Source organism: Petaurus breviceps, unplaced genomic scaffold (genome assembly GCF_028583685.1).
Source record: "Petaurus breviceps papuanus isolate PSGF00001 unplaced genomic scaffold, PetGlider_PUasm1.0 126, whole genome shotgun sequence".
NCBI lineage: Eukaryota > Metazoa > Chordata > Mammalia > Diprotodontia > Petauridae > Petaurus > Petaurus breviceps.
This window is the reverse complement of record NW_027185655.1, coordinates 50,557,617-50,567,854: the sequence shown is the minus strand read 5'-3', so window position 1 is coordinate 50,567,854 and position 10,238 is coordinate 50,557,617.

The window sequence follows — 10,238 nt, the reverse complement described above, 5'->3', positions numbered from 1 at the left end:
TCTCTCTCTCTCTCTCTCTCTCTCTCTCTCTCTCTCTCTCTCTATCTGTCTATATATGAAGGTATATGGGCATATGAATACATATGTGAATGTGTGTATACATGTTTACAGATATACATAGATAGAGGGCACAGGACCAATTCAACAGGAAGCAATGATACTTAAAAGGTGAAATTAAGAGGTGAGAGGAAAATAATGAAAGGAGATAGGGAGAGACAGATTGGGCTAAACTATCTCATACAGAAGTGGCAAGGGAAAATGGTTACAATGGAGGGGAAGAATAGGAAGGCAAAAGGGAATGGGTCAGCCTTATTCCCATTGAATTTGGCTCAGGGAGGGAATGAAATACATACTAAATAGGGTATCTCACCATCCAGGGAAGTAGGGGGGGAAGGGGATGAGAGGAGGGATGATGGAAGGGAGGGCAGGCTGGGAGGAGGGAAGTTGGAAGCACCCACTTTTGAAAAGGGACAGGATCAAAGTAGAGAATAGAACAAGTGGGAGGTGAGATAGGAGGGAGGGAAATATAGTCAGTCTTTTACAATATATCTACTATGTTATTGTTTTGCATTAGCCACACATGTACAAGCTATACTGAACTGCTTGTCTTTCCAGTAAGGGTGGGTGACAAGGAAGGAAGGGAATGAATCTGGAATTGAAAGTTTTAAATCAAATATATATATATATATATATACACACACACGCAAATATATATATATATATATATATATATATATTTGTGTGTGTGTATATACTATTATTAATACTATCTTACATGTAATTGGGAAATAAAATATATAGGCACTGAGGCATAGAGATCCAGTGGAAAAGCTGAAAGGGGTATGGGAGAAAATATGGGAGAGAGCAGATTGGAGGAGGGGGTATCCTGTGGGACTGCTATTTTGGGGCAGTGGGTGGGGAAAAATGGGGAGAAAATTTGTAACTCAAAATCTGGTGGAAACAAATGATGTAAATCAGAAGTTAATAACCCATTAAAAAAATAAACATGATCTTAAAGATGCTATCTAATCAAGTATCCACTATAACTTTTTCCTCCTCTTCTCAGTTCTCAGCTGAACACTGTACCAGCCATATCCTATCCTGGTGGGTACAGAGGGGAAAAGGCCCTATATTGTGCCCTATACCCAATCTTTCTATGGATGAATGGTCTCTGGGATTCCTGCCATACAGTGAAGAATGGGAGGACATTGTTAAGCCTGAAGACCAAAAGAATCTTGCCATTTACCCTTATAATAGGTCCCCTAGACTTCAACCTCCCAAGAGTCTCATCTGACCTTCCAATTTATTTTGGGGGAGTGGGATGATATTCCTTAAAGCTGGGCCTTCATACTGAAAGACACTTTCATTTTGCTTGTAGGTATTGCCTCCCTTAATGTGAGCCCATGGATAGCTGAACTGTTGTAAAGTCAATCATGAGCAGCTCTCATGAGGACTGTTGCTGTGAATAACTTTAAGGGTGCAATCATATACTATAATGAACTCTCCATTTAGTCAGCAATAAAGTAAAGCATAGCATTCAAGAACTAAAGCAAAACATTCACAACATCACAACAACTTATTACTAAGGTGACATAGTCTTAAACAAAACATACCATTCAATATATTTTATAGTCATCTTTAAGGGCTTGCAGAAAATACAAACACCATCCACCTCTAGGTCACAGTAAGTTGCAATCTCCTTAGTCAATAAAGAGTATTCAAGTAAAGTCCTGTTTCATCTTGACTAGAGGCTGGCTTCCAATCATCCTTAAGTCAATCATCCTTAAGGGGTAGAAGAAAGTACAAACACCATCCCCTAGGTCACAGTAATTTACAAATTTCATCAGTCAATACAGAGTATCCAAAGCAAAGTCCTCTTTCAGTTGGATTTGAGGCTGGCTTCCAAGCTCCAAGGCTCCTTCTCCACAGACTGACCTCTTCCAACTCTTGCCTGGATTCACACATAGGCAGCTCTCTGCTCCTGTTACATATCTCAGCTCAGAGGGTGTAATATAATGTAATGCCAAGGAAAGGCAACTTCCCAAGGTTCAAAATACCAGCATAGGTGCTCTCCATTTTATTCAGTGACAAACCAAGAACAAAGATCAAAACATGACATCATTCAAAATACAGCATTTACTAAGTGTGATTAAATAATCTCCAAGTACTACCCACTCCAGGACCTTCTAATCATTCAATCAATTACAAAGTCCCTGTTCTAAATACTACTCCACCCCTAGGCTGTACCTTCATTTAGTCCATCACAAAACCCCTCTTCTCAAATGGAGATTAGTTTCCAATCTAAGTAAAGTACATTCATTTGTTCAACCATAGAACACAAAAAGGTCAAAAGTTCCCCACCCCTGGATCACAATTGAATCTACCCCAGAGTTACATCAAGTTTAAGCACAGCACTTAATACCCAAATGGAGGTCTTCTCTTCATCTTGACAAGAGGCAAGTTCTCAGCAATCTTGGTTCCTGGGGAGACAAGGCTTAGCAGGGCCATAAGATACATTGCCAGTCCCTTCATTAATCCATCCTCTGTCTGTAGAACAGTCCTAGAACCCCTGAAAACATTGGCAAAACCCTCTCCCAGGATTTCTGTAAACATACAACAAGAAATTCCTTCTTCTGGGCTTCTGAACCAACAGAAAGGTTCCTAGACCCCTGCAACAACAGCACTGTCCCTCACCAGTGGACAGTATTCACTCTCTGTCTGCAGGACAGTCTCAGGGCTTCTTAGCGAACAGCCAGGTTCCAGGACTTCTTCAACAAAAGGACTGTCTTTCACCAGTGGACAAATCTGGCAAAACAACATCAAAACAGACAGACAAAGTACCAGCAAAACAGCCATGTCTCCTCAGTCCTTGGCAGCTCAGGGGGCAGGTCTCAAAAGTCCAGGGCAATTCAAAGTGGCCCCCAGCAATTCTCCCAGTTTCTCTCTCTGCCTCCACGAGGTGCTGCTTCCAAAAAGTTCTTCGGCCTCTCTCTTGTGTCTCTCCAAATCTACATCACCAGCTCTTCCCAGTTCAGGACTTTCTTTTCACATCAACAAGTCTATCCCACAGGTGGGATTAACAAGCTCTGGGTTTTAACACAATCAACTTGAAAACCAAGCCAATACAGGGGAATCTTTATATTCCATTACTATCACAGAGGGACTGCTCCACTCCAAACTCTTTGCAGTTTCTGTTTGTAGGAAAACAAAGCTTAATAGGGCTGTAACAATATTGCACATATTGTGAGCACTATCATCTCAATTCACTTTCTGTCTGATAAACCAATACAGAACAACAGACAGGGCTTCTGTCTGAGAAATCATCACAGAAAAACAGAAAGAACTTCTGTCTGAAAAAGTAACACAGACCAAAATGTGGAGTGCCAACATCACAAATATTCTCTCTATCAGTTCTGCTCATTCCCAGATCTGCTTGTGCTCTTATCTGCTCCTTCCTATTCCACCTTTTTTTTGCAAGCTACTTCCACTGTGGGCTCCCAAGAGATTTCATTCAGTCTATTAAGGGGCAGGGGAGATCTTCAAACTCCCTTTGGCCTATTTAGCGCAATATAATGTAAACTGTTTCTAATCAAAGACTCTTGATACCATCAAAGGTGAGGCTCAAAGGCACTTGATTAGCTAAAACTCAATATAGAAAAACACCAAAAAAAAAATCCTATTTTGCTTGTCATTACAACTGTCAATTTGAATCCCCAGAACTTAGCATATTTCTTGTCACGAAGTAAATCTTTTTATCAGACATTTTTCATTCATTCATTCATTCATTCATTCACACATTCATAAAGACCAAACAGAAGAGGTACCCTCTATTGATTTAATTCAGGTGTTGAAGTGTTCCTCATGTTCGTGTTTGTGGATTCTATTGCTAATTACATCAAGAAAAAAAAATTATCACTCAAAGGTAATATGTTAAAAGAAAAAAAATGGATGAAGAATACATATTATCCACATTGAGATATGCATAGATAAACCACAACAATCTCAAATCAGTGAATACATAGAACTTATTTTCTTGTCTCTAAAATTCAAATCTCCAAACATCCTTATTTCTATTTAGGGAGCCAGCATGCTTCTAAGTGCTTCTGATATTTAAAAATGTAATCTCAAATGCTTTTTTATTTCCTCACTTGCATAACTAATCCAGACTACTGAAATCTTCAACTTGACTAACTCATAGCCTTGTTTTCAATGGCCACAAAGAAGAAGGTCTTTACCAAAGACAACAATTCTAAGGGTGGGAGAGTTGTGATAAACTCACACAACTTATTTATACTTTTTGATAAAGAAAAAGCTTTAGACAACTTTAATGGTTCTATAAAAAGTTTGGAGATTAATGAAAGTAAACACAGATAGGGCCATATTAAAAAAAAACAATACCTCAACAAATGAGGGAAACTGTACATTGTTGGAATGTTATAAGAAAAGAAAGTAAATTAAAAAGTCAGTATTGATTATAGCAAGTTGTATAAAAACGTTCATTGTTGTGAAGAAGGCAAATTTTCCCAGGGCGGGGAATATCTTGATCTTTCAGGATAAACTGGCTAAGCTACCAATAGTCCTTTGTAGCAATGATAGATTTCTAGAAACAGCACAAAAGAATCCCATTTCCACCCATTTATAGACCCAATCCCACCAGTTTTTCAAAAATTTTCCATATGGGGAGAGACTTCCAGGAGACAAGATGGTGTATTCAAGCAGTAAATCACTGTAGCTCTCCCATATTTACCTCCAAACAACCATTTTTTCACTTTATTCTTTCTCGTTTTTTTTTCTTTTGATCTATTTCTACAGCTGTGATGAATATGGTAATGTTTTACTTGACAGCACATATATAAACTAATATCAAAATGCCTGCCATTTTCAGAGTGGGGAGGAAAAAGAGAAAAAAAATGGAGTTCATAGTCTTATAAAAATGAAGGCTAAAATGTTTCTTGATATGTAATTGTAAGAAAAAAAAATACTAATTACAGCCAATTAAATCCCTCCTCTCACAATAGTTACCAACCGAATTCAGGTCCCCACTATCTCTTTTCTGGTATAGTGTAAATGACTTTCTTTTTAGTTTCCCTGTTTCCAGCTTATTCCCTTCTCCACATAGATACTGAGATAAAATCTATAAGATGGAGATCAATCTCTGAAATTCCCTGAACAACAACAACAAAAAAATTGTGACTTCCTAGGGGGAAAAATATAAAAACACAAAATTTTTTAGATCGATTGCTTAAAAACTCCACAATCTGACTTTAATTTTTCAGACCTATTTCCCACTTCTCCCCTTCAACACCTCTGTTATGTGTAGCATAAATTTACAACTTTTTCCTAAACTAAATTATTGTCTCTTCCATCTTGGTCCCTTCATTAGGTTCCCTCCTATACCCATAATCTGCTCCCTCCTCTTTGCTATCTCTCTGAATATTTGTCTTCTTTTAAACTCAGCTAAGGTATCACATATAATGCGAAGCTTCCCCTCATTCCATTTATGCCTTTTTTTAAATCTTCATCTTACCTTTTAGAGCTTGTCTATATTCATATTGCATCCATTCAATAAAATTTATCTTTCTTGAGGAAAAGGACTTTTGTTTTTGTCTTATATCCCATTACATAATGTAGACACTCCTCCACCAAGTCCATTTGCTCTTCATGGAATATTTCTGTTGGATAGAGATGAGAATTATACAGGATGAGTAGACAGTTGTGTTGTGAGTTGTACAATTTAGGAATTACCCATGCTAATCCCTTACAGTATGGAGTATTTACTATGTAACTAGAACTACAAAATAAGAAAACATGTCATTCTTTAAAACATGGTTTCACATTGAAACATCAGACTTTTTCCCACTTCCAATAGTTATTTAATTTTTAACTTTTGAAAGTTTGTCCTTGTTTACTCTTCTAGCCAAAGAGGAGTGCTGAAATATTTTTTTTCTGTTAGAAATTATTATAAGTGGTAGAGATATGAGAGGACAAACACATAGTTGAAACATAGTTCTGAACTTATTAGTATGGGGAGCCACCAGGTGTGAAAACTCCATCTACAAATGCAATTCAGTAACTTCTATGCAAAGTAGGCTTCAAGTCATGCATAATACTAAAAAGTTAATTGACTTGCCTAGAGTCATGATGTTCTGTTAAAGACAGAATCCAAGTTTTGTTGGCTTCAAAGCCTTCTCCCTATCCACTCCACTCCGTTATCATTCCATCATACAAAAATATGGATGTATTTCAAAAGTAAATAATAATGGTATACATACATTTTAACATAAAAAAACATAAATTACATTCTGTTTTTGCATGTTCATTAATTAGCTCCTCATTAGAATATAAACTATGAGATCAGGGATTGTTTCGCACTGACCTTTGTATTGTCAAAGTTTAGCAAGGTGGTGGATCTTAGTAGGAAGTTAATGATTTCCGATTGATCAATAGAAAAGACATTTGTAGACAGTTGATGGGCTTGGGTTCATTTCCTGTATCTGCCTCACAGCACTGGCTAGATCATGGATGTAGCAACAAACACTCCAGCATCCCCAGGGTGGCTGCCAACACAGATTCTTAAGATCTGCTTTTCTAAAGGAAAGCAACTCAAAATGGGTGAACAATCTTGATTTAATCAATCAAATATATCATTTACCTAGTTCAGAGGAAAAAGGTCAGCACACTGAACTTCACAGTATACAAACAGAAACAGTTCAAACAGACAGGCCTCCAACTCTCCAATCATTACATCCATACCAAATCACAGTTACCAGAGAGGGAAGCACCAACATCTGGGTTTTTCAAAGCCAGGGGACTCTCAACAGCTGCCCAGAGTCTCATCTGGTCAAATCACACAACACTTCTCAAAGTGAGCCCCAAATCAAGTCTCACATCAGGGATTATATAGCCTTCTCCTGGGTCAGAGAATGTAATACCCCTCTTGACCCACTGGCCAATCACAAAACACCAAGGTGTGGGCGTTCCTGAAAAACAAGCTTCCCACCACAGGCTCCAGGTGCACTTAAGCTAGGGGAAAAGAAGATCTTAAAAATTTACATCCCTGTAACAATGGAATATTTATGATTCTCAGTTTCCTCATATATAGAGATAACAATGTAAACTCTACTGAATTCAGAGTTTCAGGGAACAAAACAGAATAATGATGTGTAAAGTGTTATGTAAACATTAAAATAAAAAAAAATGAATGGAATCCATTATTGCTTTTGCTGTCTTTAAACCCAGGTAAGGGGGGGGGGAGTTGTATTCCATTCAAGAAAACATTATCTAAAAATTAACATGATCTTCAAAATTTCCAGTCTTCAAATCACTTTCCTTCCTCTCTCCTCTCCTGCCCCCACTAAATTCTTGGGTTTCATCACAGCAGCCTTACTCCTAGGGAGGAACATATTATTTACAGTTGTTTATAACCACCTTCAGTGGTGGGAAGAGTGGGGAAATTGGATGCCAAATGGCACCATGCTTTCAAAAGAAGCTATTTGTCACTATAGATTTCTTATCAGATTGAGTCTATTGTAGAAGAAAGGTCCTTTGTTTTACATGAAAGATGACTTCTACGTTGATTTAGTGGATATTTTTAATTTAAGTTCTCTTGTTTCATTTTCTTGCTTCTCTTGTCTTACCTTATAAAAGAAGATCCTATATGAGATTGATCTAAGTCGAATAATTCTAACACAATAAATTGTGTTAGGCTATTTGGGATATTTGGTTTACTTGTAAAATATTTTCAAGATACCTTTTTGTGATAATTTTAATAACAGAAGTAGTCTTAAGACATAAATGTTAAAAATACACTTCTGAATTTATAAATTGGACAAAAAATTCTCAATTCTATATTGCTTTACTTTTTCAGCAATTTGGAAAAAAAAAAACGTGGCCTTACAAAGATAAAACTCTGAAGAGAATTCCAGTATCATTGACTTTTGAAAGAGGAAGTTATTAATAGATACCATGTAGATATTAGCATATGGTAATCTTATATCTATGATCAGCAAGAATCTTTACAGGTTGTCTTCTCTTTTAATTTCTCTATAGATGACTCCAAACTTTATATATGCAGTCTTAATCTCTCTCCTGAGTTTTTGGTCCAAGTTGTCAACTACCTATTGATATGTATTAGAAATCTCAAGTATAACATCTACAACATGGAATTCAGCATATATTTTCTCACAACCTACCCAATCTTTCCCATCACTCTTGTTTCATAATCCTTTGAATCACCTAGTCTCAAAACCATGGAGGTTTCCTTTGACTACCCTCTCTTTCTCCTCTCCTCAAATTAATCTACTGCCAAATCTTGTTAACTCCATCACCACAATAGCTCTCATATCTGTCACCTCACCACTCATATGACTATCATCCAATTCATGTTTTTTTTATCCCTTCTTTCCTTAGGAATTACACTATACTCCTTAATAGTTCTCCTTATATCCAGTCTTCCCTCTGATCCTATCTATATACAGCTGCTTAAGTAATATTCTTAATACTCAAAGCTGATTATTTTATCCCATCCCACCCCCAATGAAATAGATGCAGTTGTTTCCTCTTGCCTTTAGAATACAATAGAAATTTTCGTCCTGTTGTTTAAAGCCTTCCACATTCTCAACAGTATCTGGTTATTCCCTAATACACTTCTTCATGCATTTTCTGTTTCCATCACTGACCTTCTTGCTATCTCATCTTCATGACTTTTTATGTTCTACTTCCTTTTGCACATGGAGTCTCCCACATCTGAAAAAGACTCCTTTTCCCCTATTTGTTCATAGATTTTCTATCTTCCTTCAAATAATCAGTCCAATGTTTGCATTTCCTTAAGTACATATTATATCTTGATCTCCTTCCCATCCAGGGGAATGTCAGTTTCTTGAAAGCAGAGACTGGTTCATTTTTGTCTTTGTATTCTCTACTTTGTCTAGTGCCTTTCTATTATCTAGTATAGTATATATTAGTGTAGTATATATTAAGTGCTTAAATATTTGTTAAACTTAATTATTTTATTAATCTACATGAACTAATCTTTCAAATGGCAAAAACAACTCTAAAAGTTTCTCTGCTAATGAATATTTATTTTAGATACTTTTCTATACTTGAGTTGGAGGGAATGAAAATGGTTAGTTATGTATATAATACTCCAAGGCTTGCAAAATGCTTTACAAGTCTTATCACATTTGAACCTCACTATAGCCTTGGGAAATAGGTGCCATTTTATGGATGAAGAAAGCAGAGGTTGAATGACTTGCCCAAGCTCACAGAGCTTGTCAATATCTTAAAGCTGGTTTTAAACTTAGGTTTTCCTGATTTGAAATCTAGCACTCTATTCACTCTGCTACATATCTGAGTCTTAACAATGCATGCATGGGGCAGGTAGGTGGAGCAGTGAATAGAGCACTGGACCTGGAGTGAGGAGGACCTGAGTTCAGGCCTCAGACACTTAGCACACACACATACACACACACACACACACACACACACACACACAAAACTAGCCATGTGACCTTGGGCAAGTCACTTAACCCCAATTTCCCTGTCGTCCCCCCTACAAAAAAGCAAAAAAAAACAACAACCCCAAAACAAAAACAAACAAACACAAACAATGCATGCCTAAAAGAATTATGAGACAGCTAGTGGCACAGTGGAGAGATTCCTAGGCCCAGAGTCCAGGCTGAGCTCAAAACCCAATCACAGACACACACACTAGCTGTTTATTATTGGTCAAGTCAACTTCTGTTTACCTCATTTTTCTCAAATGGAAAAATGGATATGATAACAACACCTATCTTGCTGGTTATTTTAAGGACCAAATGAGATAATATTTGTAAAACACTTAGTATCTGGCACACTGCAGCAATAATGAATGCTTATTCTCACATCCTTTTTACTGCTCCATAGGCTGCAAAGTGAATCAGTGTTAGAACAAGAAAACTTATTTTTCATCAGGAGGAGAAGTACAGAGGACAGATTACTGGATTTCGTTAAGTGACCAGAATCTAATTGTTTTGTGACATAGATAGGTAATTGAATGTCTCTGGGATTCATTTTCCTTCTCTGTTAAATAAAGATTATATTTATACCACCTTCATAAGATAGGGATCTTACAGGAAAAATGTTTTTATATTTTAAATCTAAATTTACTAAATTTACCTAACTAAATGGTTGTTATAATTTTATCTATCTGGTCATCTGTCTTAATTTTGAAAAATATGTTATCTTTCTCCAAATTAAAA